The sequence below is a fragment of the Solanum dulcamara genome, chromosome 4, assembly GCF_947179165.1.
Source record: "Solanum dulcamara chromosome 4, daSolDulc1.2, whole genome shotgun sequence".
Lineage (NCBI taxonomy): Eukaryota > Viridiplantae > Streptophyta > Magnoliopsida > Solanales > Solanaceae > Solanum > Solanum dulcamara.
In genome coordinates this window covers 33,383,620-33,410,912 of record NC_077240.1, presented here as the reverse complement: position 1 = coordinate 33,410,912, position 27,293 = coordinate 33,383,620, and the positions used below count along the sequence as shown (strand labels likewise).

Below are 27,293 nucleotides of genomic sequence, written 5' to 3'. Positions count from 1 at the left end.
CATTGAATAATAACGATGACAAGTTGTTGAATAGCATAAACTCTATTTGGCATAGTGGCTGCACCATAATAATGCTCTAAGTCCCAAAAATTGCAATCTAGTGATTGAGAATCAAAGTTGGAACTTCCTCTGAACTTTCCCATTATATTAAAATTTTAAAGTTGGAACCTTCTCTGCGCATTCATCATGAATTATAAGCTCCAAGTCCCAAAAATATCAAAGCACTTCATTAATTCCTCATCATCGATATATCCGTATCACAACATATATTGGAATTAAGCATGAGTAATTTGAAACCCACGTTGAGTTTTGAACAAGGATGGCCTATATTGCAAGAGGAAGCTATCAACACGGTTATCCTCCTTGTTGAAGGACACACTTCCAACCAATTCTCTTCTCAAGATTATATGCATTTATACACGTATCCTATTTTCATACTTTTACTATACTTTTCTGTGCTTTAGAGACTGATTCAGAATTTGAAATTTATGGGTTTCTGCTATGATTTTAAATTAATAATTCAAAATTGTCTATGGCCTAGTATATTAAATGAGTAAAATTTTATGTTTTTGTATTTTTCTGATCTTATCAGTTTGGACTTGTATTCCTAATTGTATTATCCAGAACAGTCTATAACATGTGTAACAACAATCCAGCTGGCCCTGAAGCTCACAAACTATATCTGCAGTATAAGAAAACAATTGAAGATTATGTCTCCTTAAAGGCAAGTGAAACTTTTGAGAGTTTTACATACATGTGTAAACATTAGAATTATATTAGATTTAAATCCGTAAATTAATTTAGATTATATTAAATTCAAGAAAATAGTTCAAATGATGTGGCAATCCAAGTCAAATAAATAATCTATTAAAAGTACATCATGTGTCAAAGTTATGCGGCAATCTAAGTCAAATTAAATGAGCCATTAGAATCATGTCATGTGTCAAAATTATGTGGCAATCCAAGTCAAATAAATGATCCACTAAAATCACACCACGTGTCAAATTTATATGCCAATCCAAGTCAAATTAAATGAGCCAATAGAATCATGTCATGTGCCAAAATTATGTGGCAATCCAAGTCAAATTAAATAAGCCACTAAAATCATGCCACGTGTCGAAGTTATGTGGTAATCTAAGTCAAATTAAATGAGTCACTAGAATAATGCCACGTGTATGTGTGACATGTTTTGACCAATCAAATTAAAGCTCTTCACCAAAAAAATCTGATTGGTCAATTCAAACCAATCAATCAAATCATACTCTCATACCACTCCCTACAACTATAATTAGAGGTCCTCATTATTCTCAGAGGGGGAAGTTTTCAAGAACAAGAAGCAAGAAGAGAGCTCGTAGATCAAAGGCCACAAATTTTCTACAAAACTACAAAGTTCAAGTAATCAAATTCAAGCTTAAGAACGAAGGAAAATATCAAGAAGTTAAAGATCAAGTTACTTGTTCATATTTATTATTCGTCATAACCATACAAGTGTTCATGACGAATAATTCAAATTCAAATTTGAAGACAAATTCAAGATCAAGCTATTCAAGCCCTTGACTCTAAATCAAATTCAAGTTCAACATATTCCATATTATTTGAAGAATCAGAGGATTATCATAGAGATTGTAACACACACTACATTTTGAAATCAAATATTACTCTTTGTTACTCCAATTTTTTAGTCTTGATTATTTATTTTTCTCGGCTCAAAAATTTGTTGTTTATAAATTTGGGCACGCCCAGTGGGACAATCTCTATCTCTCATCTCTTTACATCGATCATTAAACTTCAAGAATACTTAAATAACATCTAAGAAGTTTGACTCCAGGACTATTGTTGCTAAGGCTACTAATTCCAAGTTTTTTTTTGAGTTGGAGAACATACTAGATGCTACTATAGGAAGTTTGAGACCCACCACAAGGAACAGAGCAAACTTGCTAGGACAAAAAGCACTTCAAGTGTCGTCCGTATCAGTTCCTATTTTTGATCTTCCATCTTCAAAGGGGAAAAGATTCTTTATGAATGAATTGGAAGAAGGAGAGAATATAGTTGATATTGTTGAAAGACGTTGGCTCGACTTAGTCCCTTTAACACAATAAATTACACTATTCAAGATGAAGATGATGTCTTGATCACTAGATCTGCCCAGTCACTCCACGTAACTTGTTTCAAACAAATTTTAATTTGAGGGAAAATCCATGCTTTACTCCATCATCCATAACGTCCATCTAAGCGATGATGACTAACGCATCAACTATTGAAGAACAACTAGTGAGTTTGACAAAGGCAATTGAAGGTCTAACAAAATATGTGCAAGATCAGGATAATCGAATTGTCAAATTAACGGACAAAGTTGAAAATATTATGGAGGGGGGCTCAAGTCATGCATCTGGAAAATGTCCCATGATACAAGAAAAGGGAGATTCAGTTACAAAGTAAATAAATATGGGTGATGAGATGCAAGTATCCGCTGAAGGAGGAATTCTCATTCATCAATTAAAGAACTTCATTATGGAAACTATCAAAGATAAGTATGACATGTCTTCAAAGTCATCATTTATATATGCAAAGACATACACTTCAAGAATCGATGTTTTGAAGATGCGTGTAGGTTATCAACCTCCAAAATTTCAACAATTTGATGAAAAGGGAAATCCAAACAACATATTGCCAATTTTGTTAAAACTTGCAATAATGCTGGAACATATGGAGATTATCTAGTCAAACAATTCCTGTGCTCCTTACAAGGAAATATCTTTGACTGGTATACGGATCTCGAGGCTAGCTCTATTGATAGTTGGGAATAACTTGAGCATGAATTTCTCAATCATTTCTATAGTACAAAGCGTACTGTGAGCATGATTGAACTCATAAATATATGTCAATAAAAAGATGAACATGTCATCGAGTTCATCAACCGATGGAGAAATGGAAGCCTCAATTGTAAGGATAGGCTTAGTGAAACTTCCAGAATAGAAATGTGTATTCAAGGAATGCATTAGAGACTTCGTTATATCCTACAGAGTATTAAACCCAAATTATTTGAGGAACTAGCCACATATTCTCATGATATGGAGTTGAGCATGTTTGCAAGCGGAATTGAAGAACCACTTATTTATGAGCCTCGCAAGGGAAAAGACAAAATAGAGGTAAAGAAAGGAGGAAAATCAACACCTAAATTTGGAAATAAGGAGTCGATGAATGTTAATGTCGTGCATTTGAAAGTGGCTACAAATCTATACAAGAATCAATGTGTGAAGACCATGACTTTTCAGAATAACACTAGTAGAAAGTTGACTTTGAAGGAAATACAGGCAAAAGTGTATCCTTTCTTGGACTCAGATGTCCCAGTAATTTTTGAAGAGCTTCTGGCATTAAAACTCTTTGAGCTACGTGAAATGAAGCGTCCAGATGAAGCTGGGAGGACTAATGATCCAAATTATTGCAAATATCATCGTTTGATGGGCTATCCTATTGAAAAGTGTTTTATATTTAAGGAACAGATCATGGACTTGGCCCGTGAAGGAAAAATATTGCTTGAAGACGAGAAGGAGAGTTCAAATCAAGTCTCTGTCACTTTTGGTTCACTCGATCCCATAGTTTTTGCAACTTTGTCAAAATACATGATGGTGGTGATGTCCTAGCCACATCACCACCAAAAATGATTAAATTTGATGAATTCAAACTGATAGATGTTAACGCATCATCACTCATTCCTTTGATGAATAAAGTAATAAAGGAAGATAAACCTCTAGAGGAAAATCAATTTTGCGGTGCTTATATTGATGATGAAGGATGGACTTTAGTCATACGATGAAGATGTTGTAAAACGAGCTTGCAAAGAGAACCAAGTAAGCAAGTGACAAGAGCAAAGATGAAGAAACTACCTAAAACTCAAAGGGTAAAGAAGAATGTGAAGAAGTCGAGAGTTGGGGGGGAATTACTATCAAAAGCAACGTTCTCCGGTGACATTAGAGGAATTCTTGCCAAGTTGGTTTCATAAAAAGATTTCGCATTGTGACACTAAGGCCTCATGTTGTAACATTGATAAAGAAGAGACAACGGGAGAAGACTCATCGTCATCATTACTTCCATCACATGAAGTCCCTATCAAGTCTCACTCAAAAGAAGTGGACACTTGTGATGCAAAGTTTACATTCACTAATGATGATCTTTTATTAGGTGAAGTATTGCATAATCGTCCTTTATATATGGTAGGTTTTGTGCGTGGACATAAAGTAAATAGGATCATAGTGGATGATGGATATGGGGTCAATATTTTCCCTATTCGCACTGTGAAGGAACTTGGAATCTCGATAAATGAACTATCTAAAAGTCGTCTGATGATTCAGGGATTTAACCAAGGCGGAAGAGAGCCAGTAGTGCTATCAAATTAGATATAACGATGGGAGATATGCATTCGAGTGCATGGATGCATATTATTGACTCAAATACCTCGTATAATATCTTGTTAGGAAGGCCATGGATACATGAGAACAAAGTGGTACCATCCACCTACCATCAATGTTTCAAATACTTTGAAGATGGGGTTCAAAAGAAGGTAGTTGCTGATGATGAACCTTTCACTGAGACAGAAGCGCACTTTACTGATGCAAAATTCTACTTAAAGAATCATGTCTCAAAAGAAGTCAAAGTTGATAACGCGATACCAATCAGAAAGGCTGATATCACAAAAAAGGTTAATGTAGCACTTGATAATGAGAGGGTCATGATTGAAAAGAATAAAATGCTTTCAGATGAGTAAAATACTTAAGAAAAGTGAGGCATCTTCAAGTAAGAGAGCGATTCCTATTTCTCACTATGTCCTAAAGACAAACAAGGTCAAGATCCCACCCTTTGAGTTGCAGAGTAGCAAGTTGACATTTCCTATCAAGCAAATTGATGTAATCAAATCACTTTCAAAAATGATAGAAGGATTTGTCAGACCATCGAATCATGATTCATATGAATCACTTCCTAAAAATCATACAAATGAGGGTTTTGACCCAAATGCATATAAGTTGTTGGTAAAAGTAAGATACAATCCCAATGAATCTTTTAAAGTAGGAAACTTCCAAATGAAGTTATTGAAAAGGCAAATCATGACCTAAATCCAACTCAAAGAATAATGATAGAGAAAGGGTATGTTGTCAAGCAATCACATGAAGGCTTAGGTTACAAACAACCATTGCCAGTTCGAATCTCTATAAAAATGATGAGCATCAACTATATTACCCCTGTGGAAGAACCTATGATGTTCAACAAGAAGCCTTCTTTGTTTGATCGACTTAGTGGTATAACTCCTAACATTTCTGCATTTGATCGGCTAATCAAATCAAATCCAAAAACTTTGGTGTTTGATCGATTGGGACTAATGAAGAAAAAATACAACCGCTAAGGAAATTATAAAACAATGAAAGAATGGGTAAATGCTAGAGAGCATAATTCACCCAAGAATTGCCCCAGTTTGATTCCTTCTAGAATGAGGCGAGAAACAAAACTTGTAGTTTTATGTGGAGATGTCCTGAGAGCAAGAACTCATACCATAGTTCACACAAGGGAGCGAGATAAAGATGAAAAAAGTACGGTATCATCAAATCATATCACAATTTGTGACAAGGAAAGTACTTCACTATATGCAAAAATTGAGGATGAGTTTGTTGATATTCATGCATGACATCACATATCTTTTAACGATGGTGATCCTCAAGAAGATGAGGATGTTGAAGATGCGCCACCTGAACTCGAGGAAGGGATAAAGAATACTGTTGATGCATTAAAGGAAGTAAATCTTGGGGTTGATGATGATATAAGGCCTACATATGTAAGTACTTCACTGGATGATGATGAAGAGAAGAAATATATTGATCTGCTTATAAAATTTAGGGATGTATTTGCTTGGAGTTACAAAGAGATGCCAGGATTAGACCCTAAAGTTGCAGTTCATCGTCTTGCTGTGAAATGAGGCACTCATCCTATTAAAAAAGCTCAACATCGCTTTAGACCTGAACTGACTCCTTTGATTGAAACTGAAGTTAACAAGCTCATTGAAGCAGATTTCATTTGTGAAGTCAAATATCCTACATGGATTTCACGCATTGTACCTGTAAGAAAGAAGACTGGCCAAATAAGAGTTTGTATTGACTTTGGAGATCTTAATAATGCATGCCCTAAGGATAAATTTTGTTATACCCCATACTTTTATACTTTGGAACATCTTCTTAAGCTTCTTAAAAGTTTCCATGTGATCCATACTATCTATAACGTTATCAAACAACTCTAAGGAAGGGAGGATGTAATGCCCCATATTTGGCATAAACTAGCTCCCTGCCTATTTTTTTTTTCCGTTTTCATATTGAAAAAGTAATAAGAATGAGAGGTGTAGGGATTTGAAAGGAGTTGGAGGTCAACTAATGAGTCGTGGAACTCGATCTACTTGTGTAAGCTACCAATTTGGATGTCTTACATAAATAAGCTACTTGAGTACATGTCAAGCTTAAGTAGCAAGGATCACATAGATTCTTAAAGTGAGATGAGATTACGAACCTATGAAAGGGTAAGTAGGTGATGCACCTACTTAGAGTGAGTAGGTGATACACCTACTAGGGTGATGGACCCCACCAAGCCACGTGGAAGCAGCTAGGTGGTTGCATGGATGAGGTGGCTGCCTAGGAGCTAGACACATGTCACCGTTAGGGGCTAACACATGTCACTCTCAAAGGGAAGATATATAAACCTATTTAATGACTAAGGGTTCCATTTCTTCATCTTCCCACTTAAGAAACTTAGAGAAAAATTTGGAGAGCAAGAAAAGAGGGAGCTACGGCCAAGCTATAGCAAGGTAAGGCTTTCGATTTTAATCCGTAAATTAATTATCTAAGATATTATTTGATCACGTGAATGTGTTTAATAACGTAAAGTACTTGTTGGGGAAGCAAGAAGGTCCAATGAAAAGTCCATCAACTTTCAGCCACATTGAGGAGATCTCAAGGTTGATTTTTAGCTAGGTAGGGTTCTTCCTTTGAAATTGGAGTTGATGATGTTGTAATAGAGTATTTTACTTTTTATTAAGTAGGGTCGGAGGTAAGAAAATCATGTGGGTATTGTTGATGTGATAAACGGGCAGAATTAGAGTCATTCTAGTTCGATTAAAGTTTGGTTGTTGTTGTCGTTATTATAGTATTATATTTGAAGGTACTTGTGTATGTTGAGGGAATGAAAACATGGCTATGGATGAGTACACATGATGCTAGTTGCAGCCACATTATACTCATTTCCATGTGATTGCGATTTTATGAAATAAAGATTAAAAAACTGTATTTTAATGTCGTAGTTTTGAGTGGGCTGTTTAGAATGTGTATTGGGTAATATTGAAGTAGTGTTATTATATATGGATGCTGGATATTGTTGTTTTTGTTGCGGCTGTACTATTTGGAGGTTACTTGGAAGTTCGGATAGGAAAAGTTATAAGGGAGGTGCTGTTCAATTTCCGTTAACTTCTTAACTAATCGACATACTTGTCGAGAAATATGAACAAGTCAAAGTCTATTCATAATAGTGTTACCTTTGTATTAAATAGGTTAAAAGAGTAACGAAGCAAGCTTGGATACAGTAAATATATAGCAGGTATGTAAAGTCTATCCCTCTTTTCTATTGGCATGTCTTAGCTATAAGTGATAGATGATATGATTCATGACTCGTATTCACTTCTTGATGTTAGAACTCCTACAGTAATTGAGTTATTGCCTCTCAAGTCTTCGGTATAATGGAAAGTAGTAAGTATGTATAGTTACCCCTCCTCTCTTCTGGTATGTCTTAGATACACGTAAGGAATGATATGCATATGAGCTTTGGGGGATAATTTCATTCATAAGCCCCGAATATGACTCGTGACTCTTATTCACTTTGGGATGCTAAAACTCTTAAAGTAGTTGAGCCACTACCCTCGAGCTTTCATATGTTTAATAGTAATTGGATATATAAGATCCTATTCCTAAAGCCTAAAGACTCTACGATGATAAATGTCTATGATTCCTGAGGCTCCATTTGATATGGTCCATAGTGACATTCTGAGGGTACCTGAGATGAGCACTACCTTGATCTTCAAGTGATGGTTCACTTTGATTATCCCATTGAGTCTTAGAGAATAATTTAAAGTGTACATGGTTACTCACTACTCTGCTCGTGCATACTGTTAATACATCTGTCACTGAGTCCCATAACAGGCCGGATATGTTGTCCTGTACAATTTTACTATTATATTCACCGAGTCCCTTACTAAAGGGTCGGGTATGGTACATGTATATGATGATATAATTATGGCACCGAGTCCTATAATAGGCTGGGTACAATATCTGTGTACACTATTTTATTCACCGAGTCTCTTGTTAGAGGGCCCAATATGGTATATACAAGAGGATATGATAATATGATGACACAACGTCATTCATTGAGTCCCTTGCTAGAGGTCCAGGTACGGTATATGCATATGATGATATGATAATATGATGATACAATTATGGCACCAAGACCCATAATTGGATGGGTACGATATATGATAATGGTATGCACAATTTATTTCATAAGGCACATGTACAGTCACTTATTGAATATCATACTTGTTTCCTGAATCTCTACTTCAGATGTGATCTCATTTATGATATGCATTGCTTTATACACTTAGTATATGTATCGTACTGACCCCTTACTTTGGGGGGTTGCATTTCATGCCCGCAGGTACAAACATACATTTTGGGGATTCGCCAGCTTAGGATTTCCATTCAGCAATCCGTAAACTGCTCTATTGTATCGGAGCCTCACTTGTTGGTGTTAATCTTTTAGATGTATACATTTATTTATTCAGGGATATGATGGGGGCCCTGTCCCATCATATGTTACTATTTCTATTCCTACAGGTCTGTAGACATGTGTGTGGGTTGTGTATAGATGTGGACCAGTTGTGCTAGTATGACTTATGTTTCGGGGCATTCCTACTCACAATAGCAGCCTTTCTGGCTTGCGTATATGTAGATGTTATATGGAGGAACGTTCCTACAGGTAATGGCAGCCTTGTTGGCCTATGTACTATGTTATCGTTGATATTGAGTAAGTAGGTGTATCACCTACTTGGAGTGAATAGGTGATGAACCTACTAAGGTGGTGGACCCCACCAAGCCACGTGGCAGCAGTTGGGTGGCTGCATAGATGAGATGGCTGCTTAGGAGCTGGACACATGTTACCCTTAGGGGCTGATATGTGTCACTCTCAAAATAAAGATATATAAACCTAGTTAATAACTAAGTGTTCCATTTCTTCATCTTCCTACTTAAGAAACTTAGAGAAAAATTTGGAGAGCAAGAAAAGAGGGAGCTACAGCCAAGCTGCAGCAAGGTAAGGCTTTAAATTTTAATCCGTAAATTAATTATCTAAGGTATTATTCAATCACGTGAAGGTATTTAACAACGTAAAGTAATTATTGGGGTATCAAAAAGGTCCAACGAAAAGTCCATTAACTTTCAGCCATGTTGAGGAGATCTCGAGGTCAATTTTCAGCAAGGTAGGTTCTTCCTTTCAAATTGGAGTTGATGATGTTGTAATAGAGTATTTTACTTTGTATTAAGTGGGGTCGGAGGTAAGAAAATCACATGGGTATTGTTATCGTGATAAACGGGCAGAATTGGAGGCGTTCTAGTTTGATTAAAGTTTGGTTGTTGTTGTCGTTATTATAGTATTGTATTTGAAGGTACTCGTGTCTGTTGAGGGGCTAAAAACATGGCTATGGATGAGTACACGTATTGCTGGTAGCAGCCAAGTTATACTCCTTTATGTGTGATTATGATTTTATGAAATAAAGATTGAAAACCGTGTTTTAATGCCGTAGTTTTGAGTAGGATTTTTGGAACGTGTATTGGGTAATATTGAAGTAGTGTTATTGTATATGGATGCTGGTTGTTGTTTTTGTTGTTGTTGTTGCATCTGTACTATTCGGAGGTTAGTTGGAAGTTCGGATGGGCAAGTTATAGGGGAGGTGTTGCCCGATTACCATTAACTTCTTAACTAATTGACATACTAGTCGAGAAGTATGAACAAGTCGAAGTCTATTCATAATAGTGTTACCTTTGTATTAAATAGGTTAAAGGAGTAACGAAGCAAGCTTGGATATGGTTAATCTATTGCAGGTATGTAAAGCCTATCCCTCTTTTTTGTTTGCATGCCTTACCTATAAGTGATAGATGATATGATTCATGACTCGTATTCACTTTTTGATGTTAGAACTCCTATAGTAATTGAGTTATTGCCTCTCAAGTCTTCGGTGTGATGGAAAGTAGTAAGTATGTAAAGTTACCCCTCCTCTTTTCTAGTATGTATTAGATAAACGTAAGGAATGCTATGCATATGAGCTTTGGGGGATAATTTCATTCATAATCCCTGAATATGACTCGTGACTCTTATTCACTTCGGGATGCTAAAACTCTTAAAGTAGTTGAGCCACTACCCTCGAGCTTTCATATATTGAATAGTAATTGGATGTATAAGCTCTTATTCCTAAAGTCTAAAGGCTCTACGATGATAAATGTCTTTGATTCATGGGGATCCATTTGATATGGTCCATAGTGACATTCAGAGGGTACCTGAGATGAGCACTACCCTGATCTTCAAGTGATGGTTCACTTGGATTATCCCATTGAGTCTTAGAGGATGATTTAAATTGCACATGGTTACTCACTACTCTGCTTGTGCATACTGTTAATACATCTCTCACTGAGTCCCATAACAGGCCGGATATATTGTCCTGTACAATTTTACTACTATATTCACCGAGTCCCTTACTAAAGGGTCGGGTATGGTACATATATATGATGATATAATTATGGTATATACAAGAGGATATGATAATATGATGACACGACGTCATTCATTGAGTCCCTTGCTAGAGGTCCAGGTACGGTATATGCATATGATGATATGATAATATGATGATACGATTATGGTACCGAGACCCATAATGGGCCGGGTACGATATATGATAATGGTATGCACGATTTATTTCATAAGGCACAGGTACAGTAACTTATTGAATATCATACTTGTTTGCTGAATCTCTACTTCAGATGTGATCTCATTTATGATATGCATTACTTTATACACTCAATATAAGTATCTTAGTGACCCCTTTTCTTCGGGGGCTGCATTTCATGCCCACAGGTATAAACACGCATTTTGAGGATCCGCTAGCTTAAAATTTCTACTCAGCAATTCAAAAAGTGCTCCATTGTACCGGAGCCTAGCTTGTTGGTATTAATCTTTAGATGTATACATTTATTTATTTAGGGGTACGACAGGGGCCCTATCCCGTCATATGTTACTATTGCTATTCCTAGAGGTCTATAGACATGTGTGTGAATTGTGTATAGATGTAGCCCAGTTGTGCTTGTACGTCTTATGTTTTGGGGCATTCCTACTTACAATGGCAACCTTGTTGGCTTGCGTATATGTATATGTTATATGGTGGAACATTCCTATAGGTAATGACAGCCTTTTTGGCCTACGTACTATGTTATCTTTGATGTTGTAACTCCTCAGGAGACAGGTGTGTTAATATCTAAATATGAGAAAGTTTCGAGATGACATTCTATTTCCTTAAGTCCCATATCATGTTATGTTATGAAATGGGCATAGATAACCAGGGTATATACGAGTGTCTAGTTCGACACTAGTCTTAGCCCACGGGGTTATGTAGTGACAGAAGTGGTGTCAGAGTAGTTCATCCTCGGAGTGTTTACAGACCGTGTCTGATAGAGTCTTATTTATTAGTGTGTTGTCCACCACATTTATAAATAGGAAGCTATAGGACATCTAGGATGTTATCTTCTTTCATATCTAAGATCGTGCGATAGATCCAAGTTATAGGAAATGAGATTCCTTATGCTTACCTTTGATTACAGCTGAAGAACGACATTGACTTAAGAGAGTGACTGATGATATTGGAAGCTACATAGTACACAGGTAAGTAATGGTATGAAATAGGTATATTAGATAAGGTAAGAATATTGAAATATGATTGAAGTATAAAGTTGAAAATTGAAAGGAAAAGTAGACAGGAAAGTATAACAGGTGCAGTTCGAGTTGGACATACGAGGTAAGTCCATTATTCTATACTATTATTGATACTGGGCGCCCTATATGGCTGTGATATGATATGATATGAATATATATGTTGGCCCTGTGAGGCATTGTTGGTATTTTCTGCATGAAGGTTTTGAGATAGTAAGAAATACAGAGGAACTCTGCCTAATATTTCCCGGGAATTGAAAACAAAAATAAGGAAGAGATTGAGATATAAGTTCATAATATGTCGTGGAAGTTGATACCGATAGGGTAGACTTATTACATTGGACTAAAGACGTAAGAGGTATCCTCCATGTAGTTGGTAAGGGGCACCATTTTTACTTGGAGAGTTTTATTTCGAAAAAAGCCTATCTGAACAACAAAGTTCAAAATTCATTTAAACGGACCAAAATATTTTCCAGCCGTATTTTTGCCTTAGAAAAAACTCATGTTGAAGGGCAAAGTATCAAGTGATTGAGTTTTACTTTTATTGTAAAGTACAAAGCACTCAACCATTAGTTGTGAACTACATAATTTGTTCACGACTAGAGAATAAACCTAGAGGGAAACCATGTGGGTCAAGCACTAAAAAGTATTGTGGTGCTTATTGGATTCTAGTTCCTTTCTGGTGGTGGTTGGAGAATGCTTCATGGTAACCTTTTATTAGTTGTTCACCAACTAATTGGAGATGGAATTTATGGAAGGGAGACAAACTTATGGCTATTCAAGATCATGTATTTCATATGTTATTGATGAAATGCTATGATGATTCGGAAGGGCTTGTAATACTATGAGATGATTTAGAAGAGATTGGCAAATCTTGGTTGGATGTCATACAGGGGTACTAGCTGAATTGATAAGTAGGGATAACAGCTTGTGAGATATGAAGGGTAAAATGTTAAGTACGTTTACTTCACTGCGTGCAATTAACCCATAATAGGTATCATGAAAAAGGTTAATAAGTATTATACTATGGGATTGAATGCGAACAGGATATCATGTGAATATAACGAGGATCGTTATGAAAACAAGTGAAGCCTAGTAAGGAAGTGACTAAAGAATATAATGTGGTTTGTGGAAAACAAAAAACCAAATAGAGAACGAATAAAAAAGACTTGCACAGATTTATAGGGAAAGTTTAGACTAAAAAATCAAGTGGTAACGAAAGTGAGGGTGAGCAACAAGACAGAATGAATTCCAGAAATGACTGGTATGATAAGAACAAATAGAGGTGAATAAAAGATGTTTTAAAAACGATGAAGGGGGTTATGTAAAAATAGTGTTTTCTGAAGGAGATAGGACTAACATGAAAGCCCTCGTGCAAATAATATGGACATAGTCTAGAGGAATGAAAGGACTACTAATGGAAGCACTCAAGATAGACGTGATTAATTAAGTATAAGTATGGACAAAAAGGGAAATAGATAGCTACGAACTGAAAATGTAGGATTACAAAAAGGTGAGAAGACAAGGCCGCTATTAAAGCAAAGTTGATATGATTCTGAGTAAGATTAGAAGTTAGCATCGGGTACACGACAAGGATGAAAACTCATGAGGCATAAAGAAGTATTGTGTATAGGTGACTCCACCTTGGAAAATAGTGAGATCTTTAGAGGATAGGGAATGTAGATTTGCAAAACAATTGATGCATTGCGAATTTATTAGAGGAACAAGTGGTATCCATTGGGATAAAGATAGTGTTATAACAAAGCTTGAAACATGTGTCATCAAAGTATAAGTGCTCCCGAATGGAGAATTTGAAATGATTATAAGCACTAGCTAATTACTGATTGGAATGAGTGGAATATGGCTTTGAATAAATTGCTACATTAAGGATATTACTAGAGTGCTAGTAATCAGATTAGATTTGGTACTATATATCGAGGATTCTAACCACCTCATTCATGATTGTGTTAAGGTTTCGTACATGGGTAATCTAAGTTATAAATGATATAAAGGAAGATATGAATATGGTGCAGTATACCAAATGTACTGGAAAAGAATCATATGCATTTGACAATTTGAAATGGGGGCATAAGGTAGAATATAAATGGATAATGACATAGGTACACCCTAGAGGGGGGTAGTGGATAAGAGAAATACAAGCATAAGATGAAATCAATCGATACTACAACATGTTAATGTGAACACTTAAATTTCAAGTGAGATCCCATGCTGGAATGAGTTAGCAAGATCTAAAAGCCAGCAATAAATGGATAGAATCCAAGAGGATATCTGAGATAGTGCTGAGAATTATTGGTAAGGACCTTGAACAGTATGACATCAAAGGATGGGTGCATACAAAAAGGGATAAATATGACAAGAGAATAATAATGAGTAACTTAAAGGTATTGTAAAAGATAGCAAGGCTATACTTGACTAAAGGTTAAGATATTGGTAACAGAGTTATTGACTACTGATATTGTGATATACAAGTAGAAAAAGAGAAAGGATAAGAAATCTCTCCTATGGTAAACTATGAGAAGACTTAAGGGTAAGTAAAGAAAGCGACAAAAGTATGACAAAATAAACTGCAAGTGCATGTTAGTACAATGAAATATGTAGAGCAGAATAAGCCAAGAGAAGGAAAGACTATGAGTAGAATTGAACGTACTTTGTACACATTGTACAAGAATAGTTATGCAACCTACGAATATTGGTATGCTAAGAGTGAGATCAAGTGATTACTTGGTAAAAATAATAAGAAGTCAGTAATAGCAATGTGATTGTCATATTTTCAATACATTAAAGAAAAGTATAAGATAGTTTGAGGCAAAACTATTGAGATATAGTTAGGATTGAGGGAAAAAGCCATAGCTGAGCCCTAGCATCAACTGAAGGAGGTCAGAGAAGATATAGGGTCTGCATAAAGACTAGTGTGGCGATGCTAAGGCATCTTTTGGGCTGATTTAAGCACCTATTCATGTTCGTGTAAAGATTGCAATATGATGTATGGTAAGAGAACTAAAAAGAAAATCTGAGTAAAGGCGCAGTAGAATATGCCTAGAGTATTACAAGTTGGGTTAAGAGAAATTGTGAAATAGCTTAAACAAGATTAAGCATCAGAAGCCTGGTGGACTATTACAGGAGATAGAAATCCTGACTTGGAAATAGGAAAAAATTAATATGGCTTTTATTACAGGCTTACCTCGCACTCTACAAAATTATGATTTCATATGGGCAATGGTAGATAGGCTGACAAAAGCAACAAATTTTATTCCAATTAAGAATACATATTCGGTTGAGGACTATGTGAGAGTATATATCAAGGAAATATTAAGAATTAATAGGGTTTCCACATCTCTTATTTCAGATAGAGGAGCCCAATTTACAGCTAACTTCTGGAGATCATTCCAGAAAGGATTGGGCACATAGGTGCATCTTAGTACAACACTTCACCCTTAGATGGATGGACAGACTGAGCGCACTATTTAGACACTAGAAGATATATTATGGGCTTGCATTATTGACTTCATAGGTAACTGGGATGATCATTTGCCACTTATTGAGTTTGCTTATAATAATAGCTATCACTCTAGTATCCAAATGGCCCCGTATGAGGTTTTGTATGGCAGGAAGTGTAGGTTACCTATTGGTTGGTTTTATTTTGGTGAAACACGACTAATAGGCCCAGACATAGATCAGCAAGTTGTGGATAAAATGAATCTCATTCATGAGAGGTTATTAGCAGCCTAGAGTCGATAGAAATCATATGCAGATAATCGATGATGACCTTTAGAGTTTCAAGTTAATGATTGGGTGTTCTTGAAGGTGTCACCCATGAAGGGGTAATGAGATTCGACAAGAAATGGAAGCTTAGTCCGAGATACATTGGTCCTTATCAGATCCTTCGTAGAATAGGCAAAGTTGCCTATGAGTTGGACTTACTATCAGATTTAGAAGTAGTGCACCCAGTCTTTCATGTGTCGGTGCTTCATAAATGTACTGGTGATCCATCTAGAGTATTTCCCGTAGATGATGTCCAAGTTGCAGAGAAGTTATCCTACGAGGAGCAACCTATCGCCATCCTAGATCGGCAGATTAGAAGGTTATAGACTAATAACATAACTTCCATCAAAGTATTATGGCGAAATAAAAATTGAGAAGAGATGACCTAGGAAGCTGAAGAAGAGATAAAAAATAAATACCCGCACATGTTCCCTATGTCTACAAGTAATCTAAACTTCTGAAATTATTACATCGATTGCTAGGTGAAACTGTATATTGTAACAATAAAAGAGATTTCCCTGTAGTCGGTATAAGATCTTGGGAGAGATTTTTGTTTAACATTCGAGGACAAATATTCTAAAGGGGGAAAGGATGTTATACACCATACTTTTGTACCTTGGAATATTTTATTAAGATTCTTAAAAGTTGCCATGTGATCCATACTATCTATAACGTTATCAAATAACTCTAAAGAAGAAAGGACGTAATTCCCCATATTTGGCATAAACTAGCTCCGTGAGAGTAGTGAAGGTTGAAAATAGGTGCGTAAGGATTTAAAAGGAGTTGGAGGCCAAATAATGAGTCGTGGAACTCGATCTACTTGTGTAAGCTACCAATTTGGATGTCTTACATAATTAAGCTACTTGAGTACATGTTAAGCTTAAGTAGCAAGGATCACATAGGTTCATAAAAAGAGACGAAATTACGAACCTACAAAAGGGTAAGTAGGTGATGCACCTACTTGGAGTGAGTAGGTGATGTACTTACTAGGGTGGTGGACCCCACCAAGCCACGTGGCAGCAGCTGGGTGGCTGCATGGATGAGGTGGCTGCCTAAGAGATGGACACGTGTCACCCTTAGGGGCTGACACGTGTCACTCTTAAAGGGAAGATATATAAACCTAGTTAATCACTAAGGGTTCCATTTCTTCATCTTCCCACTTAAGAAACTTAGAGAACAATTTGGAGAGAAAGAAGAGAAAGAGTTATGGCCAAGCTACAGCAAGGTAAGGCTTTCAATTTTAATCCGTAAATTAATTATCTAAGGTATTCTTCGATCATATGAAGGTGTTTAACAATGTAAAATACTTGTTGGGACAACAAGAAGGTCCAACAAAAAGTCCATCAATTTTCAGCCATGTTGAGGAGATCTCGAGTTCAATTTTCAGCAAGGTAGGGTTCCTCCTTTTAAATTGGAGTTGATGATGTTGTAACCGAGTATTTTACTTATATTAAATAGGGTCGGAAGTAACAAAATCATGTGGGTATTATTGACGTGATAAACGGGCAGAATTGGAGGCGTTCTAGTTTGATTAAAGTTTGGTTGTTGTTGTAGTTATTATAGTATTGTATTTGAAGGTACTGGTGTCTGTTGAGGGGCTAAAAACATGGCTATGGATGAGTACACGTGTTGCTGGCTGCAGCCATATTATACTCCTTTATGTGTGATTGCGATTTTATGAAATAAAGATTGAAAAACCGTATTTTAATATCGTAGTTTTGAGTGGGCTGTTTGGAATGTGTATTAGGTAATATTGAAGTAGTTTTATTGTATATGGATGCTAGTTGTTGTTGTTGTTATTGCGCCTGTACTATTCGGAGGTTACTTGATAGTTCGGATAGGGCAAGTTATAGGGGAGGTGCTACCCGATTACCGTTTACTTCTTAACTAATCGACATACTAGTCAAGAAGTATGAACAAGTTGAAGTCTATTCATAATAGTGTTACCTTTGTATTAAATAGGTTAAAGGAGTAACGAAGCAAGCTTGGATATGGTTAATCTATTGCAGGTATGTAAAGCCTATCCCTCTTTTTTGTTTGCATGCCTTACCTATAAGTGATAGATGATATGATTCATGACTCGTATTCACGTTTTGATGTTAGAACTCCTATAGTAATTGAGTTATTGCCTCTCAAGTCTTCGGTGTGATAGAAAGTAGTAAGTATGTAAAGTTACCCCTCCTCTCTTCTAGTATGTCTTAGATACACGTAAGGAATGATATGCATATGAGCTTTGGGGATAAATTCATTCATAATCCCTGAATATACTCGTGACTCTTATTCACTTCGGGATGCTAAAACTCTTAAAGTAGTTGAGAAACTACCCTCGAGATTTCATATGTTTAATAGTAAATGGATATATAAGCTTCTATTCCTAAAGCCTAAAGACTCTACGATGATAAATGTCTATGATTCCTGAGGCTCCATTTGATATGGTCCATAGTGACATTCAGAGGGTACCTGAGACAAGCACTACCCTGATCTTCAAGTGATGGTTCACTTTGATTATCCCATTGAGTCTTAGAGGATGATTTAAATTGAACTTGGTTACTCACTACTCTGCTCGTGCATACTGTTAATACATCTGTCACTGAGTCCCATAACAGGCCAGGTATGTTGTCCTGTACAGTTTTACTACATCATTTACCGAGTCCCTTACTAAAGGGCCAGGTACGATATATGTATATGATGATATGATTATATCATCGATTCTCATAATAGTTCGAGTATGGTATCTGTGGACACTACTCGATTCATTGAGTCCCTTACTAGAGGGTTGGGTACGATACATATAAGAGGATATGATAATATGATGACACAACTTCATTCACCAATTCCCTTGTCAGAGGGCCGGGTACAGTATATGTATATGACGATATGATAATATGATGATACGATTATGGTACCGAGACCCATAATGGGTCGGATATGATATATGATAATGGTATGCACGATTTATTTCATAAGGCACATGTATAGTAACTTATTGAAGATCATACTTATTTCCTAAATCTCTACTTCAGATGTGATCTTATTTATGATATGCATTGCTTTATACACTCAATACATGTATCGTACTGACCCTGTTTCTTTGGGGGGCTGTATTTCATGCCGGCAGGTATAGACACATATTTTGGGGATCCTCCAACTTAGGATTTCCACTCAGCAATCCAGAAAGTTCTCCGTTGTACCGGAGCCTGGCTTGTTGGTGTTAATATTTGGATGTATATATTTATTTATTTAGGGGTACGATGGGGGCCCTGTCCCATCATATGTTACTATTGCTATTCCTAGAGGTTTGTAGACATGTATGTGGGTTGTGTATAGATGTGGCCCATTGTGCTAGTACAACTTATGTTTTGGGGAATTCCCACTCACAATGGCAGCCTTGTCGGCTTACGTATATGTATATGTTATATGGCAGAATGTTCCTACAGGTAATGACAGTCTTCTTGGCCTACGTACTATGTTATCTTTGATGTTGTAACTCATGAGGAGACAGGTGCGTTAATATCTAAATATGAGATAGTTTTGAGATATCATTCTATTTCCTTAAGTTCCATATCATGTTATGTTATGGAATGAGCATAGATAACTAGGGTGTATACGAGTGTCCAGTTTGGCACTTGTCATGGCCTACGGGGTTGGGTCATGACAAATTTCCTCTTCTAATCCCTGAGCTTATGATTGATGCCACAACTGGATACGAGATAATGTCTTTCATGGATGGTTCATCTGGATACAATCAAATTCGCATGGCACCAAGGGATAAAGAACTTACTACATTTCGCACTCCTAAAGGTACATATTGCTACAAAGTAATGCCTTTTAGTTTAAAAAATACTGGGGCTACTTATCAATGAGCCATGCAGAATATCTTTGATTATTTGCTTCATAAAACCGTTGAGTGCTATATTGATGACTTAGTGGTGACATCAAGGAAGAGTGATAACCACTTGCAAGATTTGAGAATGGTGTTTGAACGACTTTGAAGATACCAACTTAAAATGAACCCTTTAAAAAGTGCCTTTGGAGTTACTTTGGGAAAGTTTCTAGTTTTATTGTTTGACATTGAGGAATCGAGATTGACCAAGATAAGATAGATGTTATTTTTAAGATTCCTAAGCCAAAAAATATTCATGAGTTAAAAATTTTACAGGGAAAATTAGCATATCTTAGGAATTTTATCTCAAATCTGGCCGAGAGATGTCAACCGTTCAGTCGCCTTATGAAGAAAGATGTTCCTTTTGAATTGGACCAAGCTTGTACCAATGCTTTCGAGAACATAAAGTCTTATTTGATGAAGACTCCATTACTTGTAGCTCCTATACCTAGAAAACCATTGATATTATACATTGCAGCACAAGGTCAGTAGGAACACTTCTCGCATAAGAAAATAATGAAGGGAAAGAAAATGCTTTGTATTACTTGAGTAGGATGATGACACAAAATAAAATCAAATATTTACCTGTTGAGAAGTTATGTCTGGCACTCGTATTCTTGATTTAGAAGATGAAGCATTACTTCCAAGCTCATATTGTACAACTTATCTCTAAAGCGAATCCTATCAAGTTTGTCATGTCCAAGCCTGTCTTAAGTGATCGACTAGCAAGGTGGTACCTCCAATTTCAACAATTTGAAATTGTGTATATATATCAAAAGGAAATAAAAGGACAAGTGCTAGCAGATTTCTTGGCCAATCATCCAATTCTGAATGATTGGGAGTTATTTGATGAATTGTCTGACGAAGACGCAATGCTAGTAGAAATTTAGCCACCTTGGAAGATGTATTTTGATGGTGCTGCACATCGTGAAGGAGCCGGTGCTGGAGTGGTATTTTTCACTTCCTATGGAGTAGTTTTGCCATACTCCTTCACTCTAACACAACACTGCTCCAACAATATTGTTGAATATTAAGCGCTCTTACTTGGGCTTGAAATGGCCGTTGATATGAAACAATTGCAACTACAAGTTTTTGGGGATTCCAAGTTGGTGATCAATCAAGTCTTGGGTAATTATGAAGTAAAGAAGCCTGAGTTACTCCCATACTGCAATTATGCTCAAAAGATGATAGGATGGCTTGGAGAAGTGACTATTCAACATGTCCCTAGAAAGAAAAATAAGAAGGTTGATGTGTTGGCAGCTTTAGCTTCTGTATTAGTATTTCCTGATGAAATGCAAGTTGTGGTTTGCCAAAGATGGATAACTCTGCCTCTAGATGAGAATGAAGAAGAATTTCGACAAGTTATCACCACTTTAGAGGCTGAAATTGAAGATTGGCGACAACCAATAATAGATTACTTGTGTTATGGAATATTGCCAGAAAATCTTCGAAGAAGGATAGAAATTCAAAGACGAGCCCCTCGTTTTCTTTATTATAAAAATACACTTTACAGGCAGTCATTCGATGGAGTTCTTTTACGATGTTTGAGGGAAAATGAATCTACTCAAGCTATGCAAGAAGTACATTCTAAAGCATGTGGAGCGCATCAATCTGGGCCAAAACTTTATTTTCACATAAAAAGGATGAGATATTACCAGCAAACCATGGTGAAGGATTGTTTGGATTACGTCCGAAGATGTAAAGCTTGCCAATTCCATGTGAATTTTATACATCAACCCCCAGAAGTATTGCACCCAACTATTTCCTCATGGCTATTTGAAGCTTGGGGTTTGGATGTTGTTGGACCATTGCCTAAGTCCTCTGGTGGACATTTGTACATCGTGGTTGCAACTGACTACTTCTTAAAATGGGCAGAAGATGTTTTTCTTAGAGAAGTGAAGAAAGAGAATGTCGCTAACTTCATTCAAGTCAATATTATCTACTATTTTGATATTCCTTGATACATATTGATAGATAATGGCAAGCCATTTGATAACAAGTTAATGACGAAGATATGTGATTTTTTGGCTTCAAGCAACATAATTTCTCTATGTATTATGCAACTATTAATGGTCTCACTGAAGCATTTAACAAGACGCTCTGCAACTTGTTAAAGAAAGTTGCTTCCAATTCTAAGAGAGATTGGCATAAAAGAATGGAAGAGTCTCTTTGCGCATATAGGACTACATATCACACGTCAACACAAACGACTCCCTATTCTCTTGTTTATGGAGTTGAAGCAGTTCTTCCACTTGAGCGTCAAATTCCATCATTGCGCCTTGCAATTCAAGAAGGACTCACCGATGAAGAAAATGTTTTGTTACACCTTGAAGAATCGGAGGTTGTTGATGAAAAAAGACTAGAGGCCCAATAAAGTTTGGAATATTATTAAGCTCGTCTAGCTCGATCTTTTAATAAGAAGGTTCGTCTTAGATGCTTCCAAGTGGGTAATTAAGTTCTTGTTGTAAGAAGACCCATTATTACTTCTCGTCGGTCTGAAAGCAAGTTCTCTGCTAAATGGGATGGACCATATGTGGTACAAGAAGTATACTCAAGTGGCGCTTACAAACTGGTTGACTCAGAAGGATTGCGCATTGACCCCATTAATGGAAAGTTCATAAAGATATATTAAACTTGAAGAAAAGAAACACTCTCCTTAAGGTATGAGCATAAACTATATGTTACTCCTAGTCCGCAAGAGTATAAACTGTGCACGATATCAAAAAAAAATATTCGCTAGGTTGAAAATCTCGAAAGAGGCAGCCTAGGCAAAAAATTTTTTTTTACTCTTTCAGAACTACGTTATGACTTGATTCTCTTCACTGAGATATGTAGGCGCTTGGAATTACATTCTGAGTTTAGTCGCATGAGTATCCAAAAAAACTCAGTCTCTCTTGACCCTCTTCACCGTAGTCCATGGTGCTTAGAGTTACATCCTAAGTTTAGTCTCATAAGTACAAAAGAAATGGGACATGCTATTATTTGAGCATCACAATGTTTTTGTAGATTGTCATATATAACATATGAATTAGAGAAGGCCAATCAAGATAGAATTTGAATTGACTTCAAAGAAATATTCATACAAATCCGTAAAGCTATTAGCTGTGATTATTGTACATGTTGTAGTTTTATGAATCTTCTTTTCATCTTCTCTACGCTGAGATATGAGTATTTTTTAATAAGATCATGCGAATATGAATCTGTCAGCTTTTCTGCATGTGAAATTCATTTTTGAAGTTTGTTTAAAACAACCTTGAGGGACTTGAGCTATAAATTTTGGATATGTTTTAAATTAAGAAGTTTGATTTCTGATAAATTAAGTCTCTCCTAGCTTTGGTACTCTCATACAATGATATATCTCTTGTACTATCAAAACACACAAGGTATTGCAACTCTAAAGAAGAGAAAGTCAAATCTCTAAAGTAAACCGTGATTCAATCTGCAAAAAAAAAATTTTATTAGCTCTTAAATTAGTAATTCAATAATCATGGTCATTAATCTCAATAATGAACAATTATATTCTTTGAGCAAGACCTATGCCTAATCCAGACAGTGTAAATTCTTTGCCACAAATCATATAAAGTCTTTGCCTCAGACGGTGTAAAATCTTTGGCTTGGACTATGTGATGCCTTTGACTCGGACGGTGTAAAGTCTTTGCCATAAATCATATAAAGTCTTTGCCACAAATTATAAAAAGTCTTTGTCTTAAACGGTGTAAAGTCTTTGATTTGGACTATGTAATGCCTTTGATTCAGACGGTGTAAAGTCTTTGCCACAAATTATGTAAAGTCTTTGACTCAGACGGTGTAAAGTCTTTAACTTGAATTATGTGATGTCTTTGACTCAGACGGTGTGAAGTCTTCGCCATAAGTCATGTAAAATCTTTGCCTCAGACGGTGTAAAGTCTCTAACTTAGACTATGTGATGCATTTGATTCAATTGGTGTAAAGTCTTCATAAAAAATAATGTAAAATTATTGGTTCAAACAATGCAGTACCTTTGACTCCAATAGAATAAAAGTTCATTGTATATAAAGTAATATTTTTTCTCTAAAAAAAAGGCCTAAACAAAAAAAATGTACCTCGTATCTTGATGAACTCAAGAGAGTATGCAAAAAGGAGCATTTAAATTGCCAATGCCAATGATAAAAATAAATAAAAGGAGAGAGTCTATTTATAGACAAATAGTGATGGTGAGGGAGTCTTTATCCCAAAGTAATTATAATTATTTTTTGGATTAGGACTCTCGTGGAATGGTACAAATTTATTCTCTCCGAATTCTAATTGGTTGTGAAATTGTGAAAATTTGGGTTATCCGTATTCTAAAAGGAGTGTGTCTTTTCTGAATTCTAATTGGATAATTATTATTATTATTTGGTTAGCAAATATCTACCCTTTATTTTGTTGATCTCTATCCTATTCTAATTGTTCAAATCTAGTAAATAATAATAATAATAATAATAATAATAATAATAATAATAATAATAATAATAATTTAAAAAAATTGGCCACGTGATCAAGTTCCAATTGGAGTCTCGTTATTTACTCCAACTATGTCACTCTAATTGGAGAAACGTATTAATTTAATATGTTCATGGTGCATATTAAATTGCACGACGTACTATTATTGCTTAGTTAATATTTTAAGCCTAGTATTTGTATAAAATACTTCGACAAGACTTGAAGTAGGGGGCATTTGTAAATATTAGAATTATATTGGATTTAAATCCGTAAATTAATTTAGACTATATTAAATTCAAGAAAATAGTCCAAATGATGTGGCAATCCAAGTCAAATAAATGATCCACTAAAAGCACACCATGTGTAAAGTTATGTGGCAATCCAAGTCAAATTAAATGAGCCACTAAAATCACACCACGTATCAAAGTTATATGACAATCTAAGTCAAATTAAATGAGTCATTATAATCATGTCATGTACAAAAATTATGTGGCAATCCAAGTCAAATAAATGATCCACTAAAATCACACCACATGTCAAAGTTATATGGCAATTCAAGTCAAATTAAATGAGCCATTAGAATTATGTCATGTGCCAAAATTATGTGGCAATCCAAGTCAAATTAAATAAGCCACTAAAATCATGCCACGTGTCGAAGTTATGTGGCAATCTAAGTCAAATTAAATGAGCCATTAGAATTATGTCATGTGCCAAAATTATGTGGCAATCCAAGTCAAATTAAATAAGCCACTAAAATCATGTCACGTGTCGAAGTTATGTGGCAATCTAAGTCAAATTAAATGAGTCACTAGAATAATGCCACGTGTATATGTGACATGTTTTGACCAATCAAATTAAAGCTCTTCACCAAAGAGATCTGATTGGTCAGTTCAAACCAACCAATCAAATCACACCCTCATACCACTCCCTATAACTATAAATAGGGTCTTCATTATTCTCAGAGGGGGAGTTTTCAAGAACAAGAAGCAAGAAGAGAACTTGTGGATCAAAGGCCACAAATTTTCTACAAAGCTACAAAGTTCAAGCAATCAAATTCAAGCTCAAGTTCAAGATCAAGAACGAAGAAAAATATCAAGAAGTTCAAGATCAAGTTACTTGTTCATATTTATTATTCGTCATAGCCATACAAGTGTTCGTGACGAATAATTCAAATCCAAATTTGAAGACAAAAATTCAAGATCAAACTATTCAAGCCCTTGACTCTAAATTAAATTCAAGTTCAACATATTCCATATTATATGAAGAATCAGAGGATTATCATAGAGATTGTAACACGCACTACATTTTGAAATCAAATATTACTCTTTGTTACTCCAATTTTCCGGTCTTGATTATTTATTTTTCTCGACTCAAAAATTTGTTGTTTACAAATGCGTGTTACTTTTTTTCGTTTTCTTGATATGATCGATCGATGCTACAGGTGGTTCCATCTATCCAGGGAAAGAAAGATGACATTTTGTTACACGAACTTGTTAAAATGTGGAATAATCACAAAATCATAACCAGGTGGCTTCTCAGGTTCTTTCATTACCTTGAAAGATACTTCTCGCTTCAGGAAACTAGCCATTTGATTTTCTATGAATTGGTTAGTTAGAGTACTCATTGATATGTTGGATTCAATTAGACGAGTAATGTCTGTGTTTTCATGGATCTTAATAAATTTTTGTAGGTCTATGGTGAAATCAATGATGGAGTGAGAGATGTTGTGATATCTTTGGTAGGTTTACTAAAAGTCTAAAGAACCTTAACTGGATCTTTGATTTTTGGTATCTACTGAGACTGTTAGAATAAGCTAGTTATTGCACATTCACATGACTACTTCTGTTACCAATAAGTCAAATTTTAGCAACTTACATTTGGCTAAACTGATTAGCTTATTCTTGTTCATTTAAGTTCACTAGTCCTTTAAATTTGAATGATCTAGCTAGATTGCCTTGTTCTCGGTCTACTAGTTCTTTCCATCCTCCTCTAAAATAGACTAGTATATCAACGTTGTACTTCCATAATCAGGGGTGGAGCCAGGTAGAATCGAGGGGTTCAAATGAACCACTTTTGGCTGCAAAATTACATTATTTGTACATGGTTAATATTAGTTTCATGTATATATTGAATCACCTTCTGCTTCTTCGTGTGTTTAATTCTTCATATTTCGAACCTCCTCGATGAAAATCTTGGCTCCGCCACTGTTCATAATATAGATATTCATGATTTCCAGGTTATGCTATATAGCTTATGGAAATTTTACCCCCAGACTTAGTTTCCGTCAGTAACGCATTTCTTCATTTCTAGAACTTCTACGTTACTCGATTTCATATTTCTCTGGCTTTCTGAAGCTATATTGAACAGTTCTATTTTTCTCTTTATAAGCAATAAGCAATTATATGTATTTAAGTGTAATAGAGATTACACTTAGTTTCTCTTTTACTTACTTGTGACCATGATTCAGATTAATAGAGAACATGAAGGAGAGCAAATCGATCAGGCCTTAGTGAAGAACATTTTGGATATATATGTGGAGATAGGTGGAGACTCCATGAAGTATTACGAGAAAGACTTTGAAGAATCGATGCTGAAGGATTCTGCTGTATTCTACTAAGAAATCCTCAGATTGGATCGCAAGCAAATCTTATGAGGATTACATGCTGAAGGTCAATTCTGTTTAATAGCTTGCTTTGCATATTGAGTTATAAGCTAAATAGTTCCATTCCATAACAAATGTTGATGAAATTCAGGTCGAGAAATGCTTGAAGGACGAGGAAGGGAGGGTTCAAAGTTATTTAAGAGACAGAAGCAAACATAAGTTATTGGAGGTTTTTAATATGCTGCATCGTCGTATTCTTTAAATTCTGATGTCCACTGCAGAGTTAGTAGATGTTGTTTAAGAAATCTATTTTATCTTTGATGACATCTATAAACACAATTTCAATCAGTCATTTAATTGAACAGATCAATTACTTTTAGTTCTTTTCTTATTAAGGAGTTTTGATCATGATATATTCTTACAAGTTCTATTATTTCTCTTAGATAACTTGTATTACTCACTCTAAATGCAGGTTGTAGAATATGAGTTACTTACTGTACATGCAAGCAA

At 35.7% G+C, this 27,293-nt stretch overlaps 1 pseudogene; it reads left to right on the top strand.

Annotated features, from left to right (window-relative positions):
* The first annotated feature begins 281 nt into the window (after nucleotides 1-281).
* LOC129884960 (cullin-1-like) lies at nucleotides 282-27,084 on the top strand (annotated as a pseudogene).
* Nucleotides 27,085-27,293: the final 209 nt, after the last annotated feature.